A 16,297-nucleotide genomic window follows, 5' to 3' on the forward strand; every position below is an offset into this window, starting at 1 on the left:
ATTCTTTTCTTTTCTATGCTAACTAAAATTATATGTAAGTTACCATAAAATTTAAAATAAAAAAGAGATTTAAAAAAATGAAATAAAAAATTTTCTACTATCAACATAAAAATAAAAAAAAACTTAGGTCAGATTCTTTATGTTTATTGTGTCAAGTTCTCCAATCACATATAGTCGCATGTCTTTTTTGTTCATTTAGATTTGTAATTAAATACTACTTCCTTATGTTCTTATTATAAACTTTAAATAACTAATTAATAAATAACAAACTATTAGTTAAAATTAGTTAGAAGCAATAAATAGGTTAGAAATATAATTTTGTTTCTAAATATACCTTTATAATACATAAGAAAAATTATGAAAGAAAATGTATGGAGAAATGTGAAGAGAATAAATAATTAAGGGTAAAAATAAAAAAAATATTAAATGTTAAGACAATTTCTAAATTGAAACTTATAAAATAGACTACATAGTAAGGAATTTGATTTAGATATTATCCAGATAAAAATTATGATGTTCATAACTGTTTCTCTGAGTTTATGTATAATTTGACTAACATTCATCTAACAAAATTGCTGAAATTAATCGATGTGACACTGATAAATAATAAATGAATGGTGAGGTATGATTTTATTTTTATATGACATCTATAATTCTTAACAAAATGATTGAACTTTTTTTTATGATAACGTGATTGGACTTTTTTCCTTCCCTTTTCAATCATTCTTTATTCAATTTATTTAAACAATATAAATTTCAGCGGTAGTTCTTTAAAATGGCCAGGGTGGTAATGATGTTTATTTGCCGTCTTTGCCTATTTTAAAATCAGACAATTATATTATGGACAAACTTTAATAATTAAACTTCTTAATTAATTTATTTGCTGGCAATTTTGCTGATAATATTGAGCACAAATCTTATTATTCGCATGCAGTTGTGGGAATAATCATTTATATGGGACCGAGATTCCAACTGCCAACAACCAAAAAAAAAAAATCAAACACACCTAGTACTTTATAATTCCCACCACTTACAGCTAACAAGAACAAAAATTAATAGAAATAAAGTAATAATATTTGAAAATGAAAATAATAACAAATAAGTTTGGCCCCGGCAAATATGCTTTAATTTAATTACGGGAATCTACATACGTCGATCATGCATATAGCTTGAGGACTACTCATAACATTTTTCTTTTTCCTAAGTTTTGTTGGCAATGTTGTGTCTCATATATTTTCTTTTCAAAGAAAAAATGCAAGATCCAAATTTTATTTGATTCATTATTTATTTATTTATTGATTTTTAATAAAATATGTAAATCATAGAAATTTTTTTAAAACTCAGGGCGGCGGTGATGATAATGATTTGCAAGCCACCTTCTTAAATAGGATTATTGATTAGCTGTCTCATATCCACGCCACACTCATTAAAGGTTTCAATCAATCAATCAATTAAAGTTTTTTCAAATTAATAGTATCTATAAATATTTTAAAAATATAAAAAAATCATATTATTCTCTAACTATAAAAATTATATTATTTTTTTAATTTTCGTTAAATATTAGGCACATCTGCCTAATAGAATATTGTTTGCATTCTTGGCTTACTTTAAAAAATAAACAAATATTTTATCAAAAATTTGCAAGAAACTCTCTCTCTCTCACTTTTTTCTTTTCAAAAGAAAGTCCCTAGATCAAGTACTTCATATCTATTTGTTAAAAAAAAAATCTCATATATTCATAAGTCAAATTTTCCAATCATATATGGTCGTATATTTTTTTCCTGTAGATTTATAATTACATAATAGTATTTTAAAAATAAAACATGTTATTTGTATAACGTAAGTATTAAAACTCGAAGATTAGGTGGCAACTTTATTAATTAAGCACAACGTTGGTGGGAATCATATATGTACCATGTAAATGGGACCAAGATTTCAACTACTAACCAGAAAATAAAACACAAGTGTTTCATCGCCACTTGAAGAATGCCTAATAACTAATAAGGATATTACTTACCAAAAATAAAATGTTCCCAATTAACAAATGATAATGATAAATCTGGGTAACATGGGTCCTACAGTCCTACTGCTAGATTTCAAGTTGGACAAGTGGCAAATAATTGAGGTTTGGATGCGAGGGATAAATGGGTAATAACATTATAAATACTAGTGTAGTGGAGATAAGGACAATTTTGTTAGAGAAATTAAATATGTCAATTTCTTATTTTTCATAAATTTATATTCAAACCGCATTGTGGTCTATGAAAACTTAACATTATTTCTTTCATTGTTTGAAAAAGTATTAAATATCTTTTACCTAATTCAATTGCCACCGTACATTTTTTAAGCTATATTTAATTAAAATATATGTCATTTTAGAAAATTCGGTATAAGTGATCTTATTTATAATTTATAAAATATTACAACTTTCCCTAAATTTCATACAATATATATATATATATGAATAAACTTAATTAAGTCACTTATATTTATTATATTAAGTTCTCTAATCACACATGACTAATCATTTATGACCACGTGTTCTTTTTTATTCATTTGGACGTATAATTAAATGCTATTAAATGCTAGTATTTCAAAAAAAGGGACATATAATTATGTGTAAATTGGAGAATTGGACGTAACTAATCTAAGCAACTTAAGATAAGTATTGTTTGATGTAAAAATACATAAAAGATGTCCAAAAAAATAAATTGCAAATGTGCATGCATGACTTCCCTCCCTCTTCATTTTTTTCAAAACTATAATTAAACGCTTTACATTGAAAAAATTTGGATAGAAAACCTTGATTTTAAATCGGTTTTGAAAAAATACTTCAAGAAAAAAATCATTTTAAAGTCATGAGCTATAATTATCTTCTGTAATGAGATTTCTTGTTGGGTGCAATTTTCTTAGAATAATTTTAAAATTAATAACTTCAATTTGTCATGTAAATGTTTTAAAATTCAAATTTTTTTGTCCGAAAAAGGCCATAACCTATAAGCCCACACTTTCCATTCTTTTAAAATAAAAAAATACTACTCTAAATAATTGAGTTGATTACTAGAATGTAAACTTCACTGTATGAATATATAGGGGATAAGGTTGAAGTGATGGCTTGTTGTGGAGTGGGGTTCATAACTTCAATATTTGTTCTTTAATTCCCTGGTCTGTCCTTTTTTTCATTTTTTTAAGGCTCCAACTTGCTCAATTTGAAGCTCACTGGGGCATCCCCCCCCCCCCCCAAAAAAAAAATCATGAAACCCGAATAGTTGAGTTTTAGATTATGGTATCAGATAGGATATTTCTAGCCTACATCACCACAAAGGAGGTTTGCAGCTCACTTACTTAATAGTACGTTTAATATTTAATATAAAAATTAATTGATTAATTTAAATAGATTAAAAAATTTTGTTATATTAAATATGTGTTGTTTTTTTTTTAAATATCCTTGCTAATTATATGTATTAGCTAAAACTAGCATTTGATAAAATCTTTAACACATACAAATACTACTTTTTAAAAAAATAGATAAACATCAGAGACAAAGTGGATTAAGATCTCATATTTAGGACCAAATTGAAAGTTAAACAGACTTTTATATTAAGGACTGGAGGTAGTATTGTACTTGGAATTAATGATAAAAATCAATGTACAAGCTACGAAAATTGAATCATCTTGAATCATATAACAAAAAATATTTTAAAAAAAGCCTATTGTCCTAGTTTTGCTTGATATCACTGTAACTTTTTAATTAGATCACTACAATTTCCTCAGTTACATCAGAGATTAGTATCCCTTGTAATTTTTTCAGTTGAGGTTAATGTAGATGTTAGCTAAGCAACATACAAGATATCACAAGATATAAAATGAAAAAAATTCAAAAATAAAACAATGAAATAAAATTTATTTATCAACATAAAAATAAAAAAAATTTAGTATGCTCATGATCTCCTTACAACATTATATAATCTATAATCTAATTAGTTTTCATTTAATTTGAGTTCACGTAACAAAATTGATCAAAGTAATAAGTATATGCTAAGTAAGAGTCAAAATTTATCAAAATAATGTTATTTCTCTTACAAATTAAAGGATTACGAATGTAGAATTAAAATCTATAATTATAAAAATTATAAGGACCTACTGAGACAAAAAATGGAGAAAAATACAAAGAACTAATCAAAATAATATGACATTATAAAAGCTTGTATATTAAGTTTTACAAAGAATTATTACAAGGAGAAGTTGTCAGGTATGCAAGTGATGAAAATGTTTAAATTTTTTAGTACAATTTGTTCTTAAGATGTCTTCTACAATTCTACTATTTAATTTTATAGTGTAATTTATACTACAAAAAAAGTTTTATATTTATACTACAAAATGAATTTTATATTTAAAATTAGAGAAGCACATCGTCCAGACTCCATAGTAAAACTGAATTGCCATTAAAAAAAAGGGTAAAACTAAATTGAGCCAGCTCTTGAATATATATATATATATATATATATATATATATATAGAATAGATAATTTATTTTTTAAGTTGGCAAAAAAAGATAGTTTATTTTTAAATGCAAAATAATAAGACGAAGCCCGGCAATTAAACAATTATAATTCCTGTGGGCTCAACACGTTTATGAGATTACTAACAGATTTTAACTATATATAATTTTTTTTTAAAAAGGGAGTTATATGGACACGTCACTTCGAATCTGCTTTTGGGTTTCCAAATCCACTTCCCGCGTACTCTTAATGATAAGGATGAGATTTTTTTTTTCAAATTAAAAAATTCTGTTAGTTGCAGGGGAGTTTTAATTAATTATATATAAAATAGTGGATTTCTTTTTTACTTTACTGCGGACCTACTCCTCCGGTCCTTAATATATGACCCAATTAGTGAGTTGATTTTGATTTTAAATATAAGACCCATTTCTCACATTTATCAATTTTCAACCATAATCAAGTAGAAGAGGAAAATGAGGTATTAAAAAAGATGATTATGATATTTTAGGAAAAACGTGTCACATTTCTTATAATTAACTAACTTACCTAACTTCCTTAATGTAATCAAATTAGTTAAATGGGTCTTATATTAAGGACCGGAGGAGTATCATGTAATGAAAAGGCATGCCACTAATTAATTAATTAGTTATTAATTTAATTACATGCTACCCTCTGCATCAAAATCAAATCTTCCAACTAAAATGGAGTATAGATTTATGAATCTGTTTGCTGTGCCTCATACTCTTTCTCTTATCCTCCCGTCACTTTCCAAATCCCAAAGGATCTATTATTTATTTATTTGCTTAAAAAGTGACAAAGATGTATATACCTACCCTACCCACACCCTAAAGACACATAAAGTTGAATATTATGATTTACATATATATGGTTCGAGTGTACAAAGTTAAAGTGGTTGCCATTTTGAGCTCTGGGAGTTGTTTGATGAAAAGGGCGATCAGTTAGGGTCTTATAACTAAAATGTGACAGATAATTTTTTTTAAAAATTTTTTAAGTATAAGGTTATGAGTTAAAATTTCTCATTGAAAAAAAAAAACGGGGGAAGGGAGATTACCGAATTTTCAAAAGCATGCTTAAGGCGCACTTATTTTTAATTGGGCCCATTCTGCTTATTGGGAATGACGCAGGACTAAACAAGCGCAAAATTATCTTGACCTGAGAAATTAATTGGGCTTCAATTTGGGCCCATTAGAGATGATTGGGCCTCTGATGAAATGTTCATTCAAGGACAAGAATATGTGTCTGGACTTAACTAACAGGGGTTGGATCTAGTGAAAGGGGCTAGTCCCTCACAACGTGACCAATCAAGGTTCGAATCCCCGTTGGGAGAGGTGCCCACATTTAGTGTCTGACAGTATCTTGAATAGGATTGCCTCCAATTGGAGGATACCTACACTTTAGCAAATGAAAAAAAAAAAATCTGTGCCTGGACTTTAGACATTAGACCCACCTTATGTTCAATCAGTATTCTTAACTTTTTCTTGGTGCAATGTGCCTATAGAGGTTTCAAAAATGATGCGATGTTATGATATGGTCAACATTGACCTTTGGTTGAATAATTCTGGTTAGTTTAAAAGTTAATATGTAGTGTTGGTTCATTGGTAGGGCTATTCACAAGATGGATCGAGACTGAGACAGGCTTGTTCCAATTCCGTCCCAATAAACAGTAACGGGACAGAAAATCTGTCTCGTGTCCAGTCCTATTTTGGTGTTATCCCAGTCTCGTCGTCGGGACGGGACGGAACTGGGATGGGATCGGGACATCCCGATATATATATTTTAAATTTTTTTTAGTTGTTGGATCTGTTATAATAAAAACTAATTTTTTTTGCCTGGCTGTAATTTTTTGGGCTTAGGCCTTGTAAAAATATCATTTTGTTTTCTTTTTTATTTCTTCGGGCACCCTTAAACAAAAGCTCAAAATATTACATATAATAGTCATTAGAAATTCTAGACAAAAGTTTTTTACACAATAAAAACTTGCTAGAAATTCTAATCATCAATAGTCTTAAATCATCAACAAATATAAAAGCTCTAAATAAATATATCCATAATTTCATATAATAGTCTCAAATCTTAAAAAAATATTAAAAAAATGATATTATATAAATATGATAAAAAAAAAAAGGGATCGGGACTGGATGACCCGTCCCGTGTCCCGTCCCGGTTTGTCACATTTTAAAAAATTTCAAGATGAGCTCGTCCCGTCCCAATAAGGCCAAGATCGGAATGAGCCGATCGAGACGGACTGGCTTTAAACACCCTTATCCGTTGGCATGCTGAGCTAAGCCTCACTCAATTTTTTTTGGGGTCAGATGCCCCACACATTTTTAACTGGACAAATCTTTTTTTTGTTTTTCGGTGTACACTAGGCACGTCTTTCTTATTGGAAAAGGTTATGCACGTGGCAATGAGAGCAGACTAAACAATTATCTGGGCTTCAATTGGGCCCAAATACCTTTTTATCGGGCCCATGAAGAAGTGGTCGGTTAAGTGCAATTTCTAGCTTAAACCCATTTATTAATGTGGATTTGAACTTGTGCTTAAAGATGAAGCATAGAATTGTAACCCAAAAAAAAAAGGATGAAGCATACAAAGAATTTAAAAATATTAATGATATAAAGATGATGAGAAAAATTAATCTACTAACTTTTATAATTTCAATGAAGCCACACTAACGGGTTTTCAGAGTTCTTAAAAAGGTAAATTTATAAATCACATATATATTATTATCTCTAATCTTAATTATAACACTTTGTTTATAGGATCGGAGGTAGTAATAAAATCCTCATACTACAAGCGCGCGCACACATATATATATTCGAATTGATGTCTTTATACTATCCTTGACCTTATCAATTAAATCAATTTTTATTGTCTCAAAACTATGCTTTTACCATGTGATATTTAGGGGAAAAAAAAAGAAGGAAGAAGGAATCAGTTAAAGAATAATTTTTACTAAACGAAAAGGTTTTCAAGAATTGATTCGGGCTGATATCTCTTCACTTGTTCCTTTGGTTTCCCACTTAGCACTGAACTTATGCTTTGGCAGTGATTAAACCAAAAAAATTTAAGATCAACCTATTAAATCATGAATGTTACATGTTTGAACGATGAGAAGGTAAATCATGCATGGATTGAATGTAATATGAGTCTGGGATGCGATTAATGATCCCAAAGGCATAATGTGAGGCGCACATAAAGTTGAAGTAATCTTATACTTATGAACAGTACGATTCTATGTGATGCAGGCGACTTATTAATAAAGCAAAATGTTAAATTCGATCTTCTCAACACACGGACATTCTTCAGAAAGCATTTTGTGGAAGGAAATGATAAGAAAGATCATGAGCTTCCATAGACGGAACAGAAGAGCAGAAGAAGAAGACGACGAGGTGGAAGAGGAAGAAGCAGATCGGAGTTTGCGTTCATCTCCCACTCATCTTGGCGCTAACCTCTTCATTCGTCCCCATCGATGGTCTCTCCCTCGTTATTCTCTTTCCATTTTTTATATTCGTGCCTGATGTAGCGGATTAATTAGCGTTTCGTCTTCTGAATTAAATATTTATGTTATTATATTGCATCCTTTGATTAAATATCACTTGAAGATCAACTTCCCTTCTTCCCATGAATAATGATGCAGTACAGACTGCAAAAACTGTCAGTCTATGAACTATGAAGCTTATTCATGCAAAAGCAGCGGAAAAGGGAATTTGTACAACGGTCTAATACAATCATGATAAATACTACTATATTATTAATTTTATATTTTAACATCAGATTTTTTTTCCTTAAAAAATTCGCTTTCTGCTTTGGCGCCAAGGAAATGCCTTCGTCTTCTTTGTTGAGAAATGGCGCTGTCGTTGGCAAAATTGCAGGTGGTACGTAGTGTGGAAGCATTTCATTCTGATATGGGCAGTGTACTCTTCCTTCTTCACTCCCATGGAGTTCGGCTTCTTCAGAGGCTTGCCCGAGGACATCTTCCTCCTCGACATTGCTGGCCAATTTGCTTTCCTCGTCGATATCGTCATCCAGTTTTTCCTAACCTATGGCGACACCTCCTCAAATACCTGGGTCTTGGATCACCGTCGAATCGCGAAGAGGTGCGCGCCCTTCTTATTTGCCGGTGCAATTTTCATCTGGTTCATTTATCGTTTACTTCCTTGACTTCCGTTGATCAAAGTTGACGTTGCAAATTCCAGGTATTTGAAGTCTCGGTTCACGCTTGATTTTGTGAGTTGTCTGCCTTGGGATTATATTTATAAGGTAAATTATGTCCCTTTCTTTTTTTTCATGGCTATTGTTTTGTTTTTCGTTTGGTAAATTCTCATGGACAAGAAGGTTTGGAGTCAAAGCCTATGCATCACTGATCAGAGCACTATATTTTACTGTCACCAGTAAAATGCAGTATTTGCAGCGCAACACGGCAATAGTGAACTCGTTAATACTTTGTCTATTTTTGTTGTTGTTTTGTCTATGAGATTCAGCAACTTATTGGTGAATTATACCGATCAGCTTATGATATGTTATGGCGTGTTTGAATGGGGTCTTTTATGCTTGACCAATTAATTGCCGTGATCAAACTTGATGGTGGTTGGATAACACCCAGAAGTCGTATCACTCTGATTTTCTAACCATGGTTTCTAGTCCTAAAAAATTTGATTGATATATGTTGTCATGATATCTTCTGAACATGCCATAGTTGATTTTGCCTTATTGCTTTTTATGTTGATATCTATTTACTTCTCTTGTCAGGCTGCTGGCAGGAAAGAGCCAGTCAGATATCTTCTATGGATCAGGCTATGGCGAGCATGGAGAGTGGCTGAATTTTTTGAGAGGCTGGAGAAAGATGTTAGGATCAATTACCGCTTTACTAGAATTGTGAAACTTCTTGTTGTTGAACTCTATTACACACATACGGCTGCCTGCATCTTCTACTATCTTGCGACCACTTTGCCCCCCTCCAAGGAAGGTTATACATGGATAGGCAGCTTGACGATGGGTGACTGCAGCTATTCGGACTTCAGGCATATTAGTCTTTGGAGGCGTTATGTGACATCACTCTACTTTGCAGTTGTTACTATGGTAACCGTTGGTAAGATTCTTGAATTATTCGCAAAACAAAGTGTAACTTCTATAATCTTTGTGAGGGTTTATTTTGTTTCTTTTGGTTGTTGTAATCATTTTTTTAATGCCTGGTAACAGTTGTATTTGAATTAGTAAATGGTATTTGTTTGGAAGCAGATTGCAGGTTAATGACAATTTAACTTGGCTTTGTAATTCAAGTATTGATTCAATGGCTGCTTGATATGTGGGAATTGGGGTAGTAAGCGGAATTGGGTGTAAAAGGGTAGTTTGGGTAATTAGCTTAATATCTCTGTATAGGTTCTTGAAGGGTGTAACGGGGTCCTGTGAATGAATATTTGCTGTTTTACTCTATTTTCTCCTTTTGCCCCTATCAGTGTATCATTGTTAGTCCCCCCAATGAATATGTTTGTGCTTGGGCATGTCTCCTTTTTCCTCCCTTAAACATATTATTTTATTAATGAAAATTTTTGTTTAAACGTATTCAGAACCTTGTGTCGTCCTTGTTCACATTAATAGACCAACTGCGAGCATAGATGAGATCGCACATGTAGAAAGCTGGTCATGCGGGATGCAATGAGCGGTACAAGTAATGCTGGTCCAAAAATTAAATTGACTGGTCTTGATGTCAGAAAGGCCCAAATTAATAAATAAAACTTCTTTGCAATTTTCTCTAGTGACATTGATACTAGAAGGAATTTATAAAGATTCGAGAACTATTAAAGAACTGAAGCTACGTACTGTCCATTCATTTCTATTAATGGAATCCCAAAATAGGTGCCGTATCAATTGTTATTGGAGCTTTTTCCCCTCCTCTGAGAACAAGTTTGATAATTTTTTTTATCCTTTATATATGTATATTTTATGCGAATCCCTTGTATTTGAATAGCTCACACTCTAGCGTCCAGCAACAGGTAGCCAATCTCGCATAGGCATAGGCCACACTCTAGTATGATATTTGTGCTGATTTCACTTCCTCTTTAAGTTCATTTGAATCTAGTCCTTTGATTCTTCTCGCTGCTTTTGAAACTGATAAGCTTTAGAGATAAGCAATGTGAATATAGCACTGCAGTGGTTTTAGTTAGTTAAGACCTTCTATTTGATGATGATTTGCTTTTAGTTCCAATAATAATTAGGTCACTTGGTACGGTTAATCTTTAGAGCATCAATAATGATGTTTTTTGTGCCCATGCGCTCCCGGCTAATCATTCATGGTTTATGCCCACATACACCATTAAAAGCTTAGATGGCGCAAATGAACTGAAGCAGTTCTATATATTATTTTGCAGGCTTCGGAGAAATTCACGCAGTCAATGTCAGAGAAATGATATTTGTCATGATATTTGTTTCCTCTGACATGATTTTGGGTGCCTATCTTCTTGGTAACATGACAGCATTAGTTGTGAAAGGATCAAGAACAGAGAAGTTTAGGGACAAGATGTCTGAACTTATCAAGTACATGAGTAAAAATAATTTGGACAAGCAGACGACTAAGGAAATTAGAGGCCATTTGCGCTTACAATATGACCGCAGTGACACTGAGGCCGCTATTGATGAAGATATTCCTGCTTCCATCCGCACAAAGGTATTTGCAAGATGAATTTGTCTCAACAGTGAAATTAGGTGAAAATAGTTTTGAAAATGTAATTTTAGGGACATGTTCCTTCTTTATGGTTGTCACAAGATCATCCACACCATTCACTCTAGAAATGTTTCTGGACCACTGCCATGATTTCATAATCTAATGTGATGTTTTAATATGTTAGTCCAAATTCTGCCTCTAGAAGTTCATTACTGATGATTTCACCCCTTGAAACTGATGTTGACAAACTTCAATAAATAATGTCAACCTGGTTTATCATCTCAATTGTGACAGGCGGTTTTCAAACCCCTGAAAGAGAATTGGTCGCAAAAAGTGCTGCATAACTTCTTTTATATGCATGCTAGAGTTTCTCATACTATGACACTGATATATTAATGAGAAAAAAGAGAACCAAATCAACCAACGGTTTGCTTTGATAATGAGATGCTACTTGTGTTCACCATTTACTTAATACTGATTAATAATGTATTTTTGCAGATTTCGATCAATTTGTATGAGCAGTTCATTCAGAAAGTTCATCTTTTCAAGGGATGCTCTTCTGGGTTCATTAAACATGTTGTAAGATATTATTAACTTGCTAGTATGCTGGACTGGAATAATTTAGTTGAAAAGCCTAAAATGTACCATATGCACTTTGAATTCTTATGATATCCGTGAGTGCTTCAGCCTCAAATTAAGTGAGACGCTATACATTTTCAATTAAAAAATGAAACGTGTGAAATTACTTTCTTGGAAGACAATCTCCCAAGTATCTGTAATTTGATCTGATATCTGTGTCTTGATATTCTTAAGATAGTGGCTTACTTGTTAGGTACAAGTTGCTGCAAGCTATTAGCACAGTTAAGAAACTTGTACACATACAGTTCCATTTTTTTTTTCAAAATTTCTAATGTACACCTCATGTTTAACTGGTTTTGAAAGAGTCCTAGCAACCAAAGCCAACAGTAAGCAACATGAGCTAATAAAGTTTTATCGTCAAAAAAGCAAAGAAACTATATAATGGACACATAAAGAATATGTTTCACCACGAAGAACACTAATATTAAGATTCTTTCTTGACATGTTATATGTATAGGTAATGTTTGAGATTACAAAGGGAATGTTAATTAAAAAGTAATTCTAATTTGGAGCTGTAGCTGTCAGATGAGATGAACATACTGATGACTACTATTTAAGAGAAGTTCAAAGCATGTTTAAATTGTTTACTGAACAGTTATTTAAATTTTTTATATGCAAGTTTTGAATTTCCATCGTACTTAGTTCATGTGCTCTTTAAGAATTTACTAGTTTATATGTTACATTCGGTCATACAAGAGGGGGCAGGGTTGGCAAAAAAAAGGTTTTTTTTTTTTTTGGGGGGGGGGGGGGAGGATAGAAGTTAAGCCTTCTTTGAGGAAATGGTTTGCTCAATGTCTCGTTTTACAGGCAATCAATGTCCATGAGGAGTTTTTTCTCCCAGGAGAAGTTATTATGGAGCAAGGAGATGTAGCAGATCAGCTTTACCTTGTATGCCATGGTGAGCTGGTATGAATTCTAATTGCTCAACTCATTTGGTGCATTTATGTATATTTTTTATGTTTATTTGTAGAGTGGTAAAACGTCTCCCCTGTTCCACTAGTTCCTAAATATTGAATAAGAAAGATATTTGGCATGAATTTACAGAAGCCTCTAAATGTAATTTGTCTTGTTTGTCACTTGTTATGTTGATAATGGAAAGAACTGCCTTCGCTAACTTTATTATTTGGACATGGTATTGACAATATCTAGCTAGTTAGAAACACAAGCCCCTATATGTGCAGCCCCATTTGTGCCCGCTCAGCATAGAATGCCATATAAGATTAAAAGCAGATCAGAATATTTTTTATTCAAAAGGAACTAGGAGAAAGAGTCCAGAAACATTAGCAAGCTGATCCCCATTCTTTATTCTCACTAGGTGGATATTTTAGCAAGTCACTTGTAAATAATCTACTAACTGTCATCAATATAAAATAACAAATTTTAACAAGATCTACTATTTATAAGGTGTGAGCAGGATCACCTATTTCTCGGATTTCATGCAATGCATAAGATCCACATCTAATTTCAGGATGGGGTGTGCTAATTCAATTTTACTTCACAGATATGTATATATGGTTGAGCTTTTTGAATGTTGAATTATTTGTCTTGTAAGTTCCATGCTTTTATATTTGAAAAATCTGCGTACAAAGGCACCTCCTGGTGTCAGATGAAGTTTTTGTATCTCATTTTCAAATTTGGCGTGATGGCTTTCATCTTGTCCACAGGATGAGCTCAGGAAGGAAGATGATGAAAGGGAAGAACTAGTTAAGCAATATCAAGCCTATAGTTCCTTTGGCGAGGTTTCCTTTCTTTGCAATTTGCCTCAACCTTGTATGGTTCGCGCTCGTGAATTTTGCAAAGTTCTGCGTCTAGATAAGATATCCTTTACAGAAACACTCAGGACATACTTCTTAGATCGTCGGGTTATCTTGCAAAATCTTCTTGAGGTATCCTTTTGACAAATGTCTGAACCTTCCCTGTAAAACCATGATAGTTTGTGGAAAAGGCTAAGTTACATTTTGTTTTAGATGCCACTCATAGACATAATTTAAAAAGGCTAAAACTGAATGATAGCTTGTGTTTAGCACTTAGGAGTTGAGCAAGTCAGTCTGCTTTGTGATGCACACTGATGCTTATGTTTGGTTCTATTGGGCTTTAACTTTGACGCATGATATGTTTGGGAAGAAAAATAAATCTAGTCTGTTTTCTTAGAGATAATCGATTCTCTGTATTTGTACTTGGCTGACAGGGAAAAGACTCTGGTCTTCAGTATAAGCTTTTGGAATCAGACTTCACCCTGACAATTGGAAATTTCGAAACAGAGCTGGCTATGAGGATTAATTGTGCTGCCTACGAGGGGGATCTCTATCTTTTGAAACATTGGGTTGAGTCAGGACTAGATCCCAACAGAACTGATTATGATGGAAGATCACCTTTGGTACGAACTTCATGCACCCAGCTTATTCGTCCATGAATCACTCAACATTGAAACTTACTGCGCTGGCTCTTTTCTTCATTAGGCATAAAGAAAAAGAGCATATAAAATGTCTCGGTCTTTCTACAAAATTTTTATCAATGGTAGGGTGGGTGAAGCTTATTCTTAAAAGAAGGGGGGGGGGGGAGCTTAAGGAATTCACTGATGAAATGAATCGGATCAGAAGAGTGATGCCAAACAATTAGTAGTCTAAGCTTTATAGGTCAATTTCAAGCCTACGGTGCTGGCTTCAACCTTTTTTTATTGCTACCCTCTTAAAATGAAAGAAGGTGAACAACAAGAGATAGTACTCGGTTATCGGATCTTTGTAAAATCCTGATGGAAAATGCCAGTGAGAAGCAGTAATAGTGCTAATTCATTTTTATCTTTGTTACCACAGCATATTTCTGCATCCAAAGGATATGTAGATATTGCTCGCTTTCTTATTGACAGGAGTGAATATTGATTTATCAGGTTAGCTGTTGAAATTTAAACCATTTTTGTGAATTTTAGTAATCACAATTATTTTTTATTTGAAGACGTTATTATTTAGCAAAACACTGTTTTACATTTTAATGAACCGTTTGTACTAGACAAGTTTGGGAATACTCCCTTGTTTGAAGCCATAAAGAATGGGCATGAAGAAGTAGCCTCTTTACTTGTAAATAATGGGGCTACTCTTGCCATTGAAGACGCTGGAAGTCTCCTATGCATGACTATTGCAACGAAGGAACTGGACCTTCTAAGAAAGCTTTTAGCCTATGGTATAAATCCAAATTCTAGAAATTACGATCAACGAACAGCTCTTCACATAGCTGCCTCGGAGGGTTTGTTCACAGTTGCTGAAATGCTCATAGAAGCAGGAGCAAGTGTTTTATCAACGGACAGGTATGATCTGAATTTTGATTTATTTTTGTTAGCCGAGAGTTCAATGTGTCACTACCACCTCCTAGTGTTCAGCTGTACGTCTAGGTCATTCTTAACTTGGAAAACTCCTGGAATAGCATTTTGTAATGAATTGTAATGTAAAATCATTGACCATTTTTTGCTTGCAGGTGGGGATATACACCACTTGATGAAGCTCGCATAGGTGGAAACAGGAACATGATCAGATTGCTTGAAGTGGCAAAAATTTCTCAGCTGACTGAGATATCAGATGATATTCAGGAAACACAAGGTATGATGGATGTTATGTTTCTCTAGTACATAATACCATCACAAACACACACACACACACACATATATATCACACAGTCCTTCTGGTCGCGACATATGTTAAATTCTCAAGCAGCGTATGGTAATATTCTTATGTAAATTTAAGATGTTAAACTGCCACAAACACAAACATTTAGAATATTGGAGTATCCTATAATAGGTAGTTGAACACTGAGCTTTGTCTGGAAAGACAAATGTATTCAAAATATGCACGCAATGCTTTAGGATGTGAAATCTTGAATTGCCATTATCATGCATTCTTGCGTAAATATGATATTATGATTCTAAACACAAACATCTATGATATTGGAGTATCTTATAAGTTATCAAACTTGTTATCATGAAAATTAAGTCACACTACACCTATACATTTGGAGAGAAAATATACATGACATATACATTTCATTTTTATATCTGTATTATTATTATTTTATTCAGGCAAGCAGCCTGACATATATACATGCACAGAGATAGCAGAAACACTTGTCTCGACATCTAGAGATGTAAATCCGAAAAAGAAATGCACAGTATTTCCTTTCCACCCATGGGATCACAAAAAGGATGGAAGGGTAGGAGCTGTCCTGTGGGTTCCTGGAAGCATTGAAGAGCTAATAGAGATGGCAAGAGAGCAATTCAAGTCTCCAAATGGTTCCTGCATTTTATCTCAGCATGGGGGTAGAGTTCTTGATGTAGACATGATCAGCAATGATGAGCCGCTATTTCTAATAATTGAACCACACATTGAGGGCCAAAGAAAAGAAGAAGAATGTTCTGCCCATCCTAATGAGCAGGAGCAACACTAAAGACAAGCGACATCTCTTTTCTGCTAAGAAGAGTAGATAA

At 32.9% G+C, this 16,297-nt stretch overlaps 1 pseudogene; it reads left to right on the forward strand.

Moving 5' to 3' along the window:
* The first annotated feature begins 7,809 nt into the window (after window positions 1-7,809).
* LOC114760400 (potassium channel SKOR-like) lies at window positions 7,810-16,297 on the forward strand (annotated as a pseudogene).

This window comes from Neltuma alba, unplaced genomic scaffold, assembly GCF_004799145.2.
Source record: "Neltuma alba isolate B1F8T4 unplaced genomic scaffold, ASM479914v2 tig00010974_pilon, whole genome shotgun sequence".
Taxonomy (NCBI): domain Eukaryota; kingdom Viridiplantae; phylum Streptophyta; class Magnoliopsida; order Fabales; family Fabaceae; genus Neltuma; species Neltuma alba.